Genomic DNA, 20,163 nt, shown 5'->3' on the forward strand with positions numbered 1-20,163 from the left:
AGCCCGCTATTTGGGAAACAGAGGGCTAATTTGCACCCTTCCAATCTAGTTAGTGATTAGCGTATCGGTCTGGTGAAGACACAATTTCGAGCTTCGGGAAAATATCCCAGGCCTGAAAAATAGTTGGTTATTTTGCAACTGTGGTCTGATGCAGAGAGGCCTACATAGACTCATAAAGACTTGATGCGCTTTTCACTTTTTTTAGGCAAGCAAAACATTAAAATTCATAACAGCGATTGATAGTTCTACCACATAAAAGGCATTTTAAAACTATTATTTCAGGAATTTTTTATTAAGTAATAAATTTTGATCCTTTGTGATTCAAAGACACACAGTAATGGAACAAATTCAAAGGCAGTTAATTTGCTGGATTATCAATAATTCATTTATCATGTGATCCAGTTAGGTTAGGGTTAGGTTTAAGGTGTAGTGGTGGCTTCAGAGCAATAGATTCAGCGACGTACAGGTGTACTTGTACATGTGCATGTAGGAGATTGACCACAGAGCAATGCATGTCACTGGAGCATCTTGCACAAGAAGCTCAGATTAATCACATGTTATTGATTAACTGCAAGTATCCAGAATTACCCATTGAGGACCTTCCTTTTAAAGAGCCACAGCTGACAGCGACACCGTGATCCGTATCAGCTAATGCTAGAGAGTTGTCACTGATCATGCAATGCTCCACAGAAGAACCCCCCCCCCCCTCCCCTCCAAACACCCTCCCAGGATAACATGCGTGATATGTTTCATGATGACAGTCTAAAGCATCTTGGTCACAACATTTCAAAAGAATTTACTTCTAATTCACTGCACCAACCTATTTGCTGATTTCTTTGCTCACAAGGGTTCTCTTACACTTTAAGGAAGTAATAGTTTGATGGTACATTTTTACCCACAAGGCTCGTTCAGTATGCTGCAGTTAATCACACATTTTTTTTTCCGAGTGTAAATGAATGGACACTGTGAGAGCCAAATGTCCTATGCCTGTATACAGAATATGAAGTATCTTTTATACTGACATCATTTTTAAAAAAAAACTGCATTTGAACAAGGCTTTATCCATCTTCACCATTAAAGAGACAAAGACATTTCTTTTTAACTCCATGGTAAAATATCTCACTTTGGTTACGAATGACTGAAGTTGCTTATCTTTCGTACATGTGCACACATCTTGCAGCAGTACATGTATGTGAGAATGCTTATTATGCAAAATCATGTTAGATGGCTATTTTTGTATGAATTAGTACATACATGTACATGTAGCAATTATCACTGTTTAGTAAGAACAATATAAACTAAAGCAACCACTTTAAAGTACAATGTACATGTAGTCTAAGTTACACATATGAAAGCAGCATCCCCCAATATACATGTAAGTTAACTTTAATTAGCTTTGGAGAGGAACCCCTTCACTTTGTCGTGTTGTAGAGATGAACCACTTTAAAGACACAAGACTGAGAGCCTGCCTGTCAGAGCTCTAGGATGAATCAACAAACAAACTTACAAAGAATTGATAGGGTCATCCCCGTTTAACAAGCAATCTCGTCTCTCGGTCACAAAGAGAAGAAGGGATATATTCAATGGTTACCTTAATTTACATGAAACCATATTTCTCATTATGCTTGATATACATGTATATTGGTAAAGTTTGTAATATTTCTGCTAATCCTTTTACATTTAATCAGGAATGACATACATGTATGTCTTCAACCAACATACATGTACATGTAGGGCTGCATTAATGTTTTCTTTAGTAATTGGTTCCTTTTTAAAAGAACCTAAGCAGTTGTCTCATCTTGAAAACGGAAATGAATAACAATTGGTGTCTTATTTCAGGGACACTAGAACACTTCTTTGCACACACTTTAGCTTGTCTTGTACAAAGTTTGACTACAAATGATGCTTCAGGAGAAACAACATGTAATCACAGTTACTGTACATGTCAAAGAAGTACACACAGCAAAATTGACTAACCAGCTACACAAAATACTCTGTATTTTGTCCAAAACATTTTGCTCATTTGCAGTACCGTATGTACTGTACATTATGGTGGCCCTGAAGGGACATCGCGAATAGACTAAATCGTGAAAAATATGCGATAAAATTCACGATATCGTCAATTTTATCGCATATTTTTCACGAAGAAATTCACGAAATTGACGATATCGTGAACTTTATCGTGAACTTTTCACGATGAAATTGACGATATCGTGAATTTTATCGTGAAAAGTTCACGATATAAGTTCACGATATCGTCAATTTTATCGTGTACTCTATCGTGTACTCTATCGTGTACTCTCCTGACGGGCGCTTCGTAAACAAAACCAGCCCTAGCTGGGGGAGACAGAGAGAAGGAAAAAAGGGAAAGGAAAGAGAAGATAAAAGGAAAGAAAGAATAATAAGAAGAAAAGAGGGAAACGGGGGGGGGGGGGGGGGGGGGGGGGGGGGGGGGGGGGGGGGCTGGGGGGGGGGGGGGGGGGGGGGGTGCGAAGGGCTCTTGCCTCCTCCTCCCTCCCCCCCCCGCCAAAAAATAAATAAGGAGAGAGAGAAGGGAAAGGGAAAGGGAAAGAAAATATCAAAGGAAAAAAAGAAGAGGAAGAAGAAAGAGGGAAACGGGGAAGGGCGAAAGGCTCTTACCTCCCCCCCCCCCCCCCCCAAAAAAATAAATAAGAGAGAGAGAGTGAAGGGAAAGGGAAAGAAAGAAGAGGAATAAGAGGGAAACAGGGGAAGGGCGAAGGGCTCTTGCCTCCTCCCCCCCCCCCCCCCGCCAAAAATAATAAGAGAGAGAAGGGAAAGGGAAAGAAAATATAAAAGGAAAGAGGGAAACGGGGGAAGGGCGAAGGGCTCTTGCCTCCTCCCTCCCACCCCCCGCCAAAAACATAAATAAGAGATAGAGAGAGAAGGGAAAGGGAAAGAGAAGATAAAAGGAAAGAAAGAAGAGGAAGAAGAAGAAGAAAAGAGGGAAACGGGGGCGAAGGGCTCTTGCATCCCCCGCCCAAAAAATAAATAGAGAGAGAGAGAGAGAGAAGGGAAAGGGAAAGAGAATAAAAAAGAAAGGAAGAAGAATAAGAAGAAAAGAGGGGGGGCGAAGGGCTCTTGCCTCCTCCTCACTCCCCCCCCCCCCCTCCCCGCCAAAAAATAAATCAGAGAGAGAGAGAGAAGGGAAAGGGAAAGGGAAAGAGAAGATAAAAGGAAAGAAAGAAGAGGAAGAAGAAGAAAAGAGGGAAACGGGGGCAAAGGGCTTTTGCCTCGTCCCCCCGCCCCCCCGCCAAAAAATAAATAAGAGAGAGAGAGAGAAGGAAAGGGAAAGAGAAGAAAGAAAGAGAAAAACGAAAAAGAGGGAGAATAGGAAAGAAAGGAAAAGAAAGAAAAGAAAGGAGGCAAGAGCCCTTCGCCCCTGTTTCCCTCTTTTCTTATTCTTTTTCCTCTTCTTTCTTTCCTTTTATATTTTCTTTCCCTTTCCCTTTCCTTCTCTCTATCTCTCTCTCCTATTTATTTTTTGGCGCGGGAGGGGGGGAGGAGGCAAGAGCCCCTCTTTTCTTCTTATTCTTCTTCCTTCCTTTTTTATTCTCTTTCCCTTTCCCTTCTCTCTCTCTCTCTCTCTTATTTATTTTTTGGCGGGGGGATGCAAGAGCCCTTCGCCCCCGTTTCCCTCTTTTCTTCTTCTTCTTCCTCTTCTTTCTTTCCTTCTATCTTCTCTTTCCCTTTCCTTCTCTCTCTATCTCTTATTTATGTTTTTGGCGGGGGGTGGGGAGGGGAGGAGGCAAGAGCCCTTCCCCTTCCCCCGTTTCCCTCTTTCCTTTTATATTTTCTTTCCCTTTCCCTTCTCTCTCTTATTTATTTTTGGCGGGGGGGGGGGGAGGAGGCAAGAGCCCTTCGCCCTTCCCCTGTTTCCCTCTTATTCCTCTTCTTTCTTTCCCTTTCCCTTCACTCTCTCTCTCTTATTTATTTTTTTGGTGGGGGGGGGGGAGGTAAGAGCCTTTCGCCCTTCCCCCGTTTCCCTCTTTCCTTCTTCCTCTTCTTTTTTTCCTTTGATATTTTCTTTCCCTTTCCCTTTCCCTTCTCTCTCTCCTTATTTATTTTTGGCGGGAGGGGGGGGGGGGGGAGTGAGGAGGAGGCAAGAGCCCCCCCCCCCCCCCCCCCCCCCCCCCCCGTTTCCCTCTTTTTCTTCTTATTATTCTTTCTTTCCTTTTATCTTCTCTTTCCCTTTCCCTTTTTTCCTTCTCTCTGTCTCCCCCAGCTAGGGCTGGTTTTGTTTACGAAGCGCCCGTCAGGAGAGTACACGATAGAGTACACGATAGAGTACACAATAAAATTGACGATATCGTGAACTTTATATCGTGAACTTTTCACGATAAAATTCACGATATCGTCAATTTCATCGTGAAAAGTTCACGATAAAGTTCACGATATCGTCAATTTCGTGAATTTCTTCGTGAAAAATATGCGATAAAATTGACGATATCGTGAATTTTATCGCATATTTTTCACGATTTAGTCTATTCGCAATGTCCCTTCAGGGCCACCATAGTACATTGTACACCATATTACTTTACAAATGCTCTTGAACACATAATTCCAGGAATATCTCAGTGAGCCATTTTTAGAGTCACCTCTTTGAACTCACTCCTGCTGTTAGCCCAAGGACTTGAACTCCAAGCCTACATGTTTGACACATGGCCTTGCACCCTAGCCATGATCAATGATGAAGGTCAACAACACACCTTGGGGTAGTCATTCACTTCCAACACAGAAAGCCATGTGTGGGACCAAAGAGCCTGTTCAGTCTCCAAGGGAGAGAAAGTTGTAGTCCCAAAGGACTGCTGAATCATCCAAAGTAAACATAAATCCTGAAATTTATGACCATCCAAACATCAAATCTCTAAAATTGGCAAAACTCAATTTTCTGAAAGGGATCCGGTAACTTTGTCTCAGATTCTGAAACAAATCATGGATTTAGCTCATGCTGCAATGATAATTATAAACCTTTAGGTCAGTCAGGAACCATGACTTTTAAGAGCCGATCGCCTGTCTGATTATCAAGATATTTATGATTGGAAATCGAAACCGAATTTTGCGTTTGCCTTACGGTTTTCATAACACTACAGTCTATTGGGTATGGTAAAACCGGTCACTCAAAGATTTTTACTTTGTTGAGGCATTTCTTGATCATTTTGAAGCGCGATTTTGTTTTGGGCTTCAATATTTAATCACAGACACTGATAACACGTAGTGCCTTGCATCTCAGAATTAACATTGTTAAACGATCCCTTTAACAACATGATAGAGAGATGATGGGGAATTATCAACAATTAAATAATAAAATAGTCTATTGAGGTCTTTTACTTACCGGTACAATGGAATGAAAAGGAAAGGAAACGCTCAGTATTTCAATTTTTTAATTGTGACATGAATTTTAAGTGGTAAAAATCAGAAAAGAGGCAATAAGAAATGGCTAAATAAATGCATACTTCTGGGCATGAAACTATAGTTGAAAAAGCCACGTTCTTGGGGGGGGGGGGGGTTATATATGTACATGTGTCGAAGAAGATGAATGTGAACCTTTTTATGCCTACAGAGTAAATGGACAAATAACGAGAAGCTCTTCGAGCAAGAGAGAAAAGTAAATTCTTCAGCGTTCACCTTGTGGCCTCCTATGAATCACTCTATCAAGTCAGAGACACTAAGAGATGGGCCTCAGAAAATGTTCATCCATCTAAACTCAGGCTCTTACTGTACATCCCTGTTCAGGCAACCAAATAATTCATTGTATATATATATGTATGAAAACCTCATACGGTACTCAGTTATTCACTGTAAACAGTTCTAGTTTGAACTATCGAAACATCTTAAACATTATAAATGTTGTACATAGATATGCGTTCATCGATTTCGATAGAAAATTGGTACGAATCAGGGTCCAAAATGTTATGTAGTACCAAAACCATATACAGGGAATAATTTTCCTGGTATCGCATCGCAATTTGCTATGCATTTTTGCATGACTGCTATACAAAATATTGTTTGTGTAGCAGTTTTCTTCCATAGAAATGTACAGAATTTCATTTGAAATATTTATCCATCAGCTAAAATTGCTAATCAAAATATTTGAGGAAAATTATTTCCTGATATACATGTACAACGTAACTGGGCGGGCCTTAGCATGACTGCACACTGATGATTGGTCAGCTGTCATATCAACTAACCTCTTGAAAACTGTTCTAATCTACACAACGTTTCTTTTACAATCTTATTATCCAGTGTGTACATGTACAGTACTTCCCTTTTGCGATACGATAATTCTTTGTACGACATTTCTTTTTATGAGTTTAGTATAAATGTTCTCCAGTCCGAACAGGCTATCAGAAACCGTTCAGCCAACTAATCTCAGTCTTTGAGTGCTTTATGGTGGGAGCTAGCACTAGTGCGAGCATCTGTCACAGAAACATGCTTGAATAACTCATTCCAACTTTGATCAACCATTGAAAATTAGGAACTGTGTCTCCATTTCACAGGCATACTGTGTAAATGCGAGTCTGCTCATTCATGTACAGGTCTACATTGGCGTGATGATGATTCACAGCATTAAAATAGTAAAATATTTCAAGGTGGGATGACATGTGTATTGTGCACTATCAATCGTATTTGAACATGAACTTAAATGAGGCAGTTAAATCAGACTTGAATGTTTAAATGCCTTTACGCTGCAATAACCACTGCTCCCCCTCCCCCCCCCCCCCCCCCCCCACCATAATACTTGCACTCTCTCTCTCTCTCTATTGGTTACAGGCACAAGCCCATGTGAGCCATGCAATGTAACAAACGGTTTGAAATGTTACATGTACATGTATGGGGTAAAAACAATTCAAAACAGGATCAACAAAAAAAGAAGAAGAAGAAAAACACATTAGTATTATACAATATTTGCAATGAAATGGCTTCTTCACAAGTGATTTTGATTTCCTGGAACAACCACAAATCTTATTATTTTTCTACTGTAATTTAAAAAATAATAATTTTGCTCCCAGTTTCTATGTACAGTACATGTATGTCCTGAAATTTATAAACATGTTCCAGAAATGTGAAACCAGTGTCATTTTAGGAGGAAGGGGATTCTATCAAAGGTAAGTGACTATACATTGTAGGTCAACACAAGGAAGAAGTCAAACACATGTTTACATAAATGGCCAAAAATAATGAGAAAAAAAAAACTTCAAACAGTACTTAATCTCTTTTGAAAAGTTGAACCACCGGAAAATTAGGCTTCCAAAAAAACTTGCTCCGAAGGATCCAATTTAAATCAGTCCAAAGGGGCGAGAGAGGAGAGCGAGGAGAAGCGGAACAAATTTCACGCCTCAATTACTCCATGCAACTTTGATGAGGGACATAATGCAGCAGATAGTTCAACCAAGCTTTACCCGACTCAGTTTGAAGCTGAACCGGTATACAATACTGCATCAAACCAAAAATGGTACCGGTAGATCCTCAACTCAAATTTGCTTTATAACTAAAGGAAGTAAAATATTTTACAGTAAATCATGGATCAAAATGGTTGGATCCACCAAAATGAATAGGACCAAAACTGGAAAAGTGTTTTGAGTTACATGTATATCTTTAACGTCAAAGAATGTTGCAGACCCTTTCCATAATTTGTGGTTGGTGTGTTTTGTTTTGTTTTTGTCGTTGTTGTTGTTGTGTTTTTTTGTTTTTTGTTTTGTTTGGGGGGGGGGGGGGTTATAATTTCATTTGTGAGACATTGTAGAGCAAGTGCCATGAGCGTACATCAGAGACAGACACCGGCTCTATACAAGAAGCCATTATCATCATCATCATCATGTATGTTGTAGGAAACTGATCACCTTTTATAGTATTTATACACAACTGAAAAAGTACTGTGATCTACATGGATGCATTGCATCATTTAGTACAAGATCCAAGTAGCCTACATTACATACACATCAATGTGCATTACGTATAACACCAACCATTGACCTTTTAAGCACTATAATCAAACATCTGCTTTCATGGTGAAACTCATGCCTGTGCTTAACAAATTAACTTTAAGGTAGTCTTGCAGGCTTTCAATTCAACATCTTGTTTGAATGACCCAAACTTTTAAAAGGAGGGAAGCTTGTACATTTGACGACAATGAACTCTCATTTTGTGGGTGTTGAAAGAAGGCCTTATTGTACATGTACATTTGCCCTGTTGAATTACAAAAACCAATAAACAAGCAAACAAACAAACACACAAATCAAAAATGAAATAAAATACACAAACAAATAAACAAACAAAAAATCAAAATGGATAAGTAAAAATAAATGAATTAAATGTGCCCCTGTACCGACAAACCGTACCATGATTTTGTAAAAGGACATTGGAAATTAAATTACATCTACATGTACATGTATGAATGCACAACACACCTTTTGGCCGAGGATCACTGTCAAATATCGCATACAAATACGAAAGACTGGAACTGGGATTCATTACCGGTGTCTATTAACAAATATAGATAGTTCACCATCTGGTTGAAATGTCAATATCTCGCAAGGAACAGTGAGCCATCGCTAAATTAATTTACCGCATCTTTTAAGCTTTAAAGAGGTTAAATCTAGGACAACTCATCTGGGGCCCCTCATAGCCTCAAGCTTTCTCTCTTTCTCTCTCTCTTTCTCTCTCTCTCTTTCTCTCATCTTCTTTCTTCATTTTATACAATAGTTGCCTACTGTACATACAGTGTACTGTTTATCTCTTTCGTTCGTTTCATATGCTATGGTTAGAAAAGGATTAAATCTGGATGAAGTCTTAAATACATTGTAGTCCAGACTCAAAAGCTAAAATGTAATTAATGAGAACCCTATTAGTCTAGTGTTAGAATCATCTTGGTCTGCAATCTCTCAATATGAGTCTCTTTCTCTTTCTCCCTCTCATCTTACTCACTACATTTTTTTCCTATAAGTTAATGTTGTCCACTGTAAAATTAACAAAAATAACATCCAAATCAAATTCAAAAGTTTTCTGGTTTTAAACTGTCTCTAGTTCTTACTTGTCATCTCTCTTGTGATCCCCCCTCCCCCCCTCCCCCCCCCCCCCCCCCCCCCTCTTTCCCAAGTCTCTCTCTCTCTCCTTTCCCTTGCTCAATGCCCCTTGCAGGCCAGAATGCGCTTTAGGAGATTTTCACATCTTATTCTTAGTCATCAAGTCAATCTATTTTGAAGTAATTTGCTTTTTTTTTCCTCTTCACCTGCTATGATCAAAATGTCCACCATGAAATTGGCTTTGACAGCTGTAGACAAATACAAAATATACTTCAATAAATATTAATGCAATTTAGTCTGTGAGTGTCACATCAATATATCATCAGTCATAGAGTTTGTTTTAAAGGCTATCTTGATTTCTTATTAGAAATACAATGAATAATCAACTATTCACAGAATACAGCAAACCAACATTTATAATATAAAGGCCTAACTATACATGTATCTGACACTAACAGCCTTGCATGATTTAAGTAATTAACAATGATTACAAGCATATCAAGATACTATTTAGTAGTTATTACAGTAACTTACTCGTCTGTCAGGGCTACAATATACATGTACATGTAGCATCCTTTTTGGGTAGAAAAGTATTGTGAGTTAATACAGGCCTAACTTTACATGGTCATATCAGTAAAACATTAAACTACAATATCCATGGTAACACAATTTAGATGTGGTTTCAAGTAGGCCTACCGTACATGAAAATATACATGTATATAAATACTTGTATATTTTGTTTAAATAGTAATGTAATTCGCTAAAGCTCACATCTCCCAGGTCCAAATGAACCAAATCCATCTAAATGTAAGAACCAAGATTTTTCTTATCACATGTACAGTACTTGTACTTCAAAATAAGCAGCTCAAATTAAACAGTTTCTTTTGCAAATCACCCCTACATGTATGTAAAATGCTACAGAGTAACCCTTATCACATTACACGTACACATGTAGATGACTATCAATATTACCGACTCTGAGCAATTGACCTCTCAAATAGCCTGTCAGGTACGAGGTAATCACCAGCATTAGGCACGATTATGGCTTATCTCTAAACCTTGCTGTTTGATTTATTAGCTTTAGGTGAATTATGGCTCTAAATTGGTTGGATGATATTGATTCTATTAAATGTAATTGGATTCGTTGATTGTGCGTACCTGGGAAAGAATGTGATCTGATCATTCTCATTAATCAATTAATACTTAATAATTATGTGAATATTTGTTTCCACCTTTCGTGTACCTGTAATGCTTGGATTATGGTGCATTACAATCAATTTGATTTCAAAAAGAAATATCGTCGTTTAATTGCACATCCCAAAAAGGTTCCTCGACTTCTGCATCCCATACAAGTAAATAGAGAAATCCTGAAAGATGTGTTCGTTTTCATTTTAAGTAGAATAATCCATACGCTGGAGTGCACTTGTTGAAATCTGCTCATCTCTTCCTAACACCACTGTGTTCCCACAGGGGCCATGCTTGACTGGGTTAAATCGACCTATTGATGGAAAAATTTTGTGAAAGGATCATTCCCCGAAGAACCCATGCTCCACACCAGAGGCATTCACAGTGCAAGCAAAAAACGCAGTGGTTTCTCTCAGTCTCATTCTGGAGTTGTGTCGGAAGTTGCTAGTCAAATACCCACAAACACTACGAAAATATCTGAATAAGAAACCCCTCCTCTGGGGTGTTTTTTTTTAAAACTCTGGTCTAAACTCTGCCGGAGTTTGGGGTGTAAATCCTTGCTCTCAAAACATTGGTGAATTATTCCAGTTTTGTAAGTGGGTCTGTTGCTGAAAATGGTGTGAAAGAATCCTTCACTTCACAAGAGAATCCATTCTCCACACAAACTCCAAGCAATATTTCAGGATCTGTGATCCTCTGCTAAAGGTAGTAAAGCTCTGTCCTTACAGAATCACACAATGCAAACCTCGAGACCACAGGACATCTTCTACAGAATTTGATGTTGGCTGCAAATGGGACATACATGTAGTACCTTTAAGATAGGGTTTGAGTATCAAAATAGAGTCTCTTTCTGCAGACTACATGTAGTTGGAGGAGGGGCTGGATTTTTCAGGATGTTATGAATTCAGAAAGTTCTGGCAATTGAGCCATGAATGCTGACATGTTTGCAGTAATATTCTGGCTATTTACATCTGAGTCCATCGCATAGCCTTGGACTGAAATGCTAGGCAAACAGCGATATATTGTAAGATTAAAGATATGCTTCAGGGGACTCTCTATCCCGATCCTCCCCAAGAACAGAAAAATACATGAGAAGAGAAAATTTACCTCGACCATTTGGGTGAGACAAAATACAACGATGCTATTAACCTATACAGTAGATGCCTCTGAATTTTGAGTTTTGAACGTGAACCTACATGTACGGTGAGAATTCAGCAATTTAAAGAAAGTTTGCTCACTTGGGTTAAGATGGAAAACAATTATTGCTGTAACTTCCAAGTGTAATATGGAGTAAAGCACAGCAGCAGAGCCATTATTTATGTTCATACATTATACTAGCATGGAAAATAATACTTTTAAAATTAATTAAAAAAGAAATCTGGAGTAAACATCTAAACTAATTGCAGTTAACATCTAAAGCCAAATAAAAAACAAAAACATGTTTAGCGTCCTGCCTTTTTGAAAAATAGGAAGGAGGAGGCCTTTTTGTTTTCCTTCAAAATGGCCGCTCGGTACATTTTCCCCCACAGTCGGGCTATTTTTCAAGATGGCTGCCGGGAATTTTTTTTTTTTAAAAAACAAACAGAAATAGATCGAATTTTGGCAGTGTTTTTCTTCTTTTTTTTCTTAAAAAAAAAAGAAGGAGGCGGCCCCAAAAAGGAAGCAGACGGGGACATTAAACATGTACAATGTATATGTTTTTACATGGCCTAATTAAAATGCATGATACTCTTTGGTTACATGATGCTATCTGCACTTTGAGCTTTAATGTGATTTGCCATCTTCAGGAGGCAATCACGATGGTAACAATAATATTGGTGCCAGTCCTCATTTCTGAATAGAGATGCAAGGTACAATTGTATTGATTGAACTGGACCGAGGAGCCAGAGGAGGGCTATGCACCTGCTACTATCCAGTCATTAGGTTATCACAATGTTTCGTCTCCTCCTATTAAAGTGTACTTTCTCTTCTAGCCTGTTCAGACTAGACAAAACTTACTAAATAAAAAAAACTCCATTAAAGAAACATTCTATAAAGAATTAGGTACAACAAAGGATGCGTAGGTACTGTACACACTAAATATATATATATATATATATAAAGAAAACGCCATATAAAAGGAAACTCATTTTGAAGAGGTTAATTGACTCAACAGCTGGCTGACTATCAGTACAGACTCACATTACGACCCTTCAAGTTACGATACAACGTTCAGACGAGAGCAGGACCCTGATTCTTTATTGACTTTTAGTTCAAAACGATGCCCAAACATATTTACATACATGTAGATCTACAGATACGTTTCACTATGCAACTTTTCTTTATACAACGATCTTACTACATGTAGATAAAGAATAATACCAAAACAATGATCTCTGGTATTCTGAATGCGGTGGGGGTATATTCATAGCCACAAGGCCAGAAATTTGTAAATAGCCTGTTTAATTGAGATCAGGAGAAATTGACACTTTAAGCTTGAGCTACATGTAACTGGCAGTAATACTAGTACTAATACTTACATATATGTACACATGACTGGCAATATTATCCTTGTGCTTATATTAGCTTGAAAGAATATCCCACGCAAAATAATGCTTGTCCGTGAAATGCCCTGGACTGCTATTTGGCCGATTATCAGGCTAATTTACGGATGTTTCATGCCCACCTTTCTTTTTTTTTTAATGCCGAAAAATTTTAAGTTTTGGACTACCGGTATCTTGGATTATAATGTAGGCACACATTTTTTTCCATTGTCATTATTTATAATCCAAGATGGCGGCTCGCATGTTTTGCCTCTTTTCATAGACTCTGTAACATCGATAAAGGTTGGTGGAAAAACTGCATAATTTTGTATGAAATGTTACTCATCATAGTCCTTCTATTGTACTTAATACCCTCTAACATGCAAAAAATCCTAAAAATTCTCAAACCGCAAAGATATTTATGATTTTCTTTGAAGGCGTCACTGTGCAACACCTTCTAACAATAAATTCTCCAAACCATTTTTGAATTTTCCCAACCGTTTTTCCATGAAAATAAGACATAAGACAGGCTCAACACTTAAAGGGATCCGGTAACTTTGTCTCAGATTCTGAAACAAAATCCGGGATTTAGCTCATGCTGCTATGATAATTATAAATCTTTATGTCAGTCAGGAACTCCACGACTTTTACAAGCCGATCGCCTGTCTGATTATCAAGATATTTATGATTGAAATTACAAATTTTGAAAACCGTTCACGGGACGGTTTTCATAACACTACAGTCTATTGGGGACAACGAGTATGGTAAAACCGGTCATTTTTACTTTTTTGAGGCACTTGTTGATCATTTTGAAGCGCGATTTTTTTTACGGCTTCAATATTACACCATATCACAGCAACCAAAAAATTACTTTTTTTTTTACGAGGGCTCTTTTCAGATTTTCCCTTAAAAAAATAGCCCCCCTTAATTATTTTGCGGTGGCTATTTTGGAGCTCAGGGGGGCTTTTTTTTTTAAAGGTTGTATTTTTTTAAAACGCGGTTTTACCTAATTAAATTCCAAGCAAAGGCAAATATAGATACAATTGTAGCGTACATATGTCATGTAGAGTATTGCAGACATTCAGATACCCACGATTTATTCACTTTGTGTTAAACGTGTGGCTTTATGATTTACATATACATGTAACTAAAACTTGTCAAAAGGAGCGTTTTGTTTAACTGTTCGTTTTTCATATCCTAAGAAAATATTATCACTGACACGCGGGCTAGGAATTAATTTTTTTATGGGGGCTACTTTTCCCCATTGCCTAAAAAAAACCAAGGGCTACTTCCTTAAAGCCATATTGTAAGCTGTAACAATAAGTTGTGTTTTTCCTTAGCCATCATACTACTAGCAGCCAAATTGGTAGGTAATATGTTATTTAGTCTTTTTTTCTGTCCCAAATTTAATTATCATGGACAATGCAATCCCATTAAAAAAAAATGTAGACCAACTCCCTTTAAAATTGTGTTATTTAGACCATTTATAACCATTAAATGTGAGTAAATATTTTTACTGTTGTCCCGCATACCGATGTAGGGTCTATTTGTTATGCCGAAACATGCAAAATCATGGCCTTATTTTTTTTTTTTATAGACTCTAATTCTAAAGGCCAAGCCAAAGCTAGTTTCATTTGATAGACAGAAATTGATGTCATCAATCATCACTCATGACAATTGGCCTGGCATCGATCGTATATAAATAATTTAATTCAATTAAACAGTTGTAAGAAAGATTCTGAGGAGTAGGAACATCCTTTATATATTTATTTACGGTTTTTTTATAACAAAATTCAATTTCTGTGTACGAAACTTGCTTTATACCGATTTTACAGGAAAAAATCCGGCATTGATTTTGCACGTTTCGTTATTACAAATATATCGGTATGTGGGACAACAGTAAAAATATACTCGCATTTAATGGTTTTAACTTATAAATAACACAATTTTAGACGGAATAACATTTTTATTAATGGGATTGCATTGTCCATGATAAAAATTAGGGCCAGAAAAAAGACTAAATAAACAAATTACGTACCAATTTCGTCGCTAGCAGTTAAGCTCTCGTCACTCGCAAATACTCATTTGCTTCATACAAGGAGCGTGCGGGCGCGCGCTGGAGCTGAGCTAGTACGTTTCTGTGTATTGTGAACGTGTGCGAACTGCGTATGCATTCATGCTGTGCACGAAACTACATCGGGGCCAGTGGCCTGTCCGGCCGCCGGGAGCTTTGGCGCAGGCAGGCGGATACCGCTGTAGATCTAGCTACAGTAGGTACGACCGCCGATCCGCTGCAACTCACAAAACTTTTAAAATGTTGATGGAAGTTTCTAGTTTTGGAGTTGGTAGTTGGAACGGAGATTTCACTCAGACACATCAATAAATTGGTTTATAAATTCATAGGGAATATCAATTTATGGCGGGGGCGATTTTTCAAGTTATATTGATTTTTTTTCGCCCTCGTCTTGATTTTTACCGTGGCGATTTCAGAGGTTTAGGGGGCGAATCGCCCGTCGCCACCGTGTATTTTTTTCGTTGTATCACAGACCAGTAACACGTAGGGCCGTGTATCTCAGATTTAACATTGTTAAACGATCCCTTAAATGTCTGGAATGGTATAAAGAGCCAATTCATTGCTTCGTGACGATTAACATTCACCTCAATTGCAATGAAATTATAATACCGTAATTGCCGGCGTAAAGGCCGCAGTATTTTTGGAAAAGAATCAAAAAGTCTGGGTACGGTCTACATGTATGCGCAACAACAGTCAAAATCCGCCGTCAAATCAGCACGTATTCGTACATATGGGACCACAACAATGACTATACCAGTTTAAATAATGTACAATTATACAGGAGCAGTGGAGCACAACATTTCTAGAATAACTCCACACATCTTACCGACAACTTTGTGTTGCTTGTTGACATGAAGACAAAATTAAACTTCATAACTTATTTTTGAAATAAAATCTACTGGTAGATCTAGATACAAGTTCATGCCATTGCATCGCTAAAAGCAGGGACTGTTACAGAGCTACTGCGCATCCGGACGAAGTCTGCACTAAGTCTATTTTTTCCGTATCCATATTAGGCAATTTCGCATTTCATTGTGGTAGAGGTACATGTATATGCAGTACATGTATATAGGATACCAAATCTGCCTGTGATACAGTACTAGCTTCAAAATCGTTAAAGATTTGCTAAGTTACGATCATTTTTAGGTACCAGTAAACTTACTGTAAATTTTATACGAATATTGATGAATTTGGTATCACTATCAGTTTATACAAAAAAAAATGTTCTACAAGAAAATTATGATTAGTCTAGACCTATTTTTTTTGGTCCGTGTTTTTTTCTTTTTCTTCGAGAAATCCATATTTTGCATCGCCAGCCCAAAACCCAAAACCCAAAACCCAAAACCTGCAGAGTCCCAACAGTCGGCTGGGGGCGCGCGCGTGTGTTAAGTTAGCAACTGTAATCTTAGTAGGGTGTCTGAACGATTTTTCAATTTTCAATTTGGGATCGTTTTTCACCATTTTTGTTTGATATTTGAATAAAAAATGTTATCAGAATAATACATTTCAAATTTCAAGTCTCACCGATGTTTCTATCAAAAGTTACAGCCCCTCCAAAACGCTGGTATATTCATATCATTTTGGTCAAAATCGACGAAAAAGACGTCCACGCAGAGTGATGTTGTTTTGCTAAATTTAGCCAAACAGCTGTATCGCGCGATATGCAAGCATATGCATATCGTACGCATGCTGCTAAGCCAATCCGCGACTTGCAGCTTGAGCTACGCTGTCTCCGCGACATGTGCCATTGACTAGTATGGTTGGCGTTCGTCGCACAATAAACCCGGAAGTGAATGCACGTTATAGTCGATGGCAATATCGCGGAGATGTCTCCGCGATATTGCCATTGACTATAACGTGTATTCACTTCCGGGTTTATCGAGGGAATTGCCAACCATAATTTCAGTCACTATAATGTGTAATTGAATTTGGGGTTTCGTTCGTGCGCGGAGATGTTACGCGATGTAACCATGGTTTGGACTGAGCGGAGCGCACGCCCCCTAATTAGCTGATCCACCAAATAGCGAGAAGGGTATTTTTAAACTGTTATCAGTTGTGATCCCTGGGGGCTAGCGAAAATATAATCACATAGAATTGTTCCTTAGGACTGGGACTACTTATCGATCGGGGCGTCATATCTCAAAAGTGGCAAACCTCAGAGTTAGCCAGGACACAATGTTTAAATTGCTGTTTTGACCAAGATATTTTTAAAATTTCGGGGGCTACGCCTCTTTGGAAATATTGGAATTCACCTGCTCTTTCATATGACACCTCATTCATTGATTATCACCTTCAGGATCACAACAGATAAAGGTTTGAATCTCGATTTGAAAAAAAAAAATTGACTTTTTTTGCATGGTCGCGCAATGCACGTAGGCTGCATAGGGATGCGTGTAATCTCTATGGGAAGAATTTTAGCACACAACATCGGGTGCGCGATCAGACACCCTAATCTTAGTTTACGGTCGCTGTCGCTAGTTAACTGAACACACGCGCTCGCGCACCCGCACCCCACCGTCGGTACGGTATGCAATTGTATAGTGTTGCAGTTTGCTGGGAATCCTGTGAGAAAGATCTAGATCTAAGTCTTTGATTTTATTTTTAGGGAAAAATAGATCTAGATAGACTCTACTCCGGAAAAGATAAGAAAATTACACGAAACAGGTAACAAACATATTGACTTTTAAAACATGACCTTTACTTGGACATTTAATCAATATTTACTTCATTTGGGGTATGTCTTAGTAGGGTACCTCCACGCCGGAGTTACGGGTCAAAGTTTGGATAGACTTCTGAACTAGCGCCCCTATCCTTGACAATAAAATGGGATCACACTCGCTCAACGACTTTCATAACATCAAAATCAATATGTGGAACTACACTGACGATTCATTGGAAAAGAAAGCGAGTAATGGCGATATATTTCTCACTTACCTCTAGATAATTAATTGATACAGCTGCAAGATGATAAATGCTTGGTTTTCTCTGGTTATTTGTAAATATTTTGGTGAATCGCAGCGTTCTTTTAGCAGGATTTTGCTGGGATATAAGCTCAGTAACTCTCACTCTTGTCCGCCCATTCCCGATCTAGCTAATGGTCAGTATATGCACGCACGCTTTGTACGTGTGTTGTACATATATGCAGCTAGCTAGCTAGAGCTGTACCCGCGACTTTGGGGCAGCTCTCAGCTACGATAGCTAGGTCGTGCATGGGCTGCGCTTAGAATGAGAAAAATGGCCATCTACGTTCAAGCACTGAACAATCTTTCCCCTCTCTCTAGCTCTCCTCTTGAAAACATTAATTTTGAATTTTTGATAATTTATTATTATCACTGTTATTTGAAGTTTTAAAAAGACGTAATGGATCTATAACTATATATACTGTATAAGAAAGATGGATAGACAGGTAGATAGATAGATACAGGTGTAGGCAGATAGAGCACGAACAACAGTCACATAAAAGTTAAAGCGTTCAGAAAAAGAATACTATAAGATATTGTTTGTTACTGGTGGCTCTTGGGCTGCAAGCGTCGGGCTACCACGCCCCTTCATCAATTTTTGTCCGGATAGGGGTCATGCCTCAGATGCAGGGGCGTAGACAACGGGGGGGATGAGGGGGATGCATCCCCCCCCCACCTCACAAGGTGGGGGGGGGGGGGGTGGCATGTACAATCATCCCCCCCCCCCCCCAGGTTTTGGGGAATGATATTTGCTTACTTAATAAGTCATAATGATGATAATAATAGTAATAATAATAATGATAACAATTATAATATTAATAATAATAATAATTATGATGATGATAATAATAATCCTCATCATTATTGTAATTGTGTTTATTGTTATTAGCCGCATTCACACGGTGAAAGCCAATTCAGACGGGAAAAAAAGAAAATCTTACAAGTATTTTGTGGTTGTCTTGTGGTTTGGAAACCACAAGATAACCACAAGATTAAACAGGCGCGGATCTACGGGGGGGGGGGGGGGGGTTTAGGGGGTTTAAACTCCCCCTTGGGCGGCCCAAAAAACAAACAAACAAACAAAAAGGGGAAGAAAAAAAAGAAAAAAAAGAAAAAAGAAAGAAAAAAGAACGCACGCTGGAGAGAAACCCTTTCAAGTGCAAATATTGTGAGAAGATATTCAACTCATCTGGTAACTTAACCAAACACATGATAACTCTGGATATAACTGTGTATTTAACTGTTACTTGATTTAAAAAGACGTTATCATGCACTGCTTTTTATGGTCTGCATTGTGTTAATATAGATGCCAGGAAAACATCACTTACGGGGTTCAAATAAACACCCCAAAAAAAATCGGCTTGCCGCTTCGCGGCTCGTGGACGATGCTCCGCATCGTCATTATTTTGGTCAACCCCCCCCTTAGCAAAAAGCTAGATCCGCCCCTGAGTCATCCCCCCAGGTGTACGACCCTGTCTACGCCACTGCTCAGATGCTTGTTTGTTTTTTTCAAATGAAAGAAAAGCAATATATTTGATGACTTATGGATGTAAATGTAAAGTTGTCATCCAAATCTAAGCTACTCCCGGGGGCTACTCACTCCGTCGCCTTCATACAATCGTATAACATTTTCGTAATGTCATCAAACTTAATGCACAAAGCTTTGTTCAGTGCCTTATTACAAATTATTTTCATTCGCTTGTTACAAATAAGTGTATTTTAAAAGTCGGAATGCGAATAGCATACTTTCGGTGTTGTACAACCCATATATAAGTTTGTCTTACCTATATAGTGTGAGTAAAAAAAAAGTTTACACCTAGAAAGTTGCTAATTGTTTTTTAAATCATCTATGAACAGTCAATTGTTATACATCTTATGAAAGAGTGTTTTATCCCAAATCATTTGGAATCATTTTCGTGTGGTATATGTTCACGCTTGGATGAACAGGAGGCATCGTTTGCGAGAGTGCAAAAATCGACTTCAGCTATTGCAAGAAATTAAATGTGGAGCGAGTATTAATTTTGTTGCAGGAGCATGTGTCTACTGTCATGATCCATGCAGATTAGTATGTTATTAGGAGGGGTGTCGGTACCCCGCTCGGTACAGGCAGGGAATGGATGAGGCAGATTTAAGAGTGGGCATGGTACTTTTGGTTCACCAACAATTATTATTACCCAGGCATAAAATATCAGTCTTATTATTCGTCTGGCCCCATCATGACTCTCCCACAAGTAAGAGGGACAAGGGTCGCAGAACCAGAGGCCGGATTTTTTTTTTTTTTTTTTTTTTTAGAGGGGGGGGGGGGGTGAGCACCCCCCTAAAAAACAACAACAACAACAACAACAACAACAACAACAACACATAAACAAACCACTCTT

At 38.6% G+C, this 20,163-nt stretch overlaps 1 long non-coding RNA gene across 1 annotated transcript in view; it reads right to left on the reverse strand.

The window, feature by feature from the left end:
* Positions 1–17,916, reverse strand: part of LOC115920037 — a 44,147-nt gene extending 26,231 nt beyond the window's left edge. Inside the window, exon 1 of the long non-coding RNA XR_004062135.1 lies at positions 17,760–17,916. This is a non-coding gene — a long non-coding RNA (uncharacterized LOC115920037). The remainder of the gene's footprint in view (positions 1–17,759) is intronic.
* Positions 17,917–20,163: the final 2,247 nt, after the last annotated feature.

Source organism: Strongylocentrotus purpuratus, unplaced genomic scaffold (genome assembly GCF_000002235.5).
Source record: "Strongylocentrotus purpuratus isolate Spur 01 unplaced genomic scaffold, Spur_5.0 spur5_scaffold_7, whole genome shotgun sequence".
NCBI classification, from domain to species: Eukaryota; Metazoa; Echinodermata; class Echinoidea; order Camarodonta; family Strongylocentrotidae; genus Strongylocentrotus; species Strongylocentrotus purpuratus.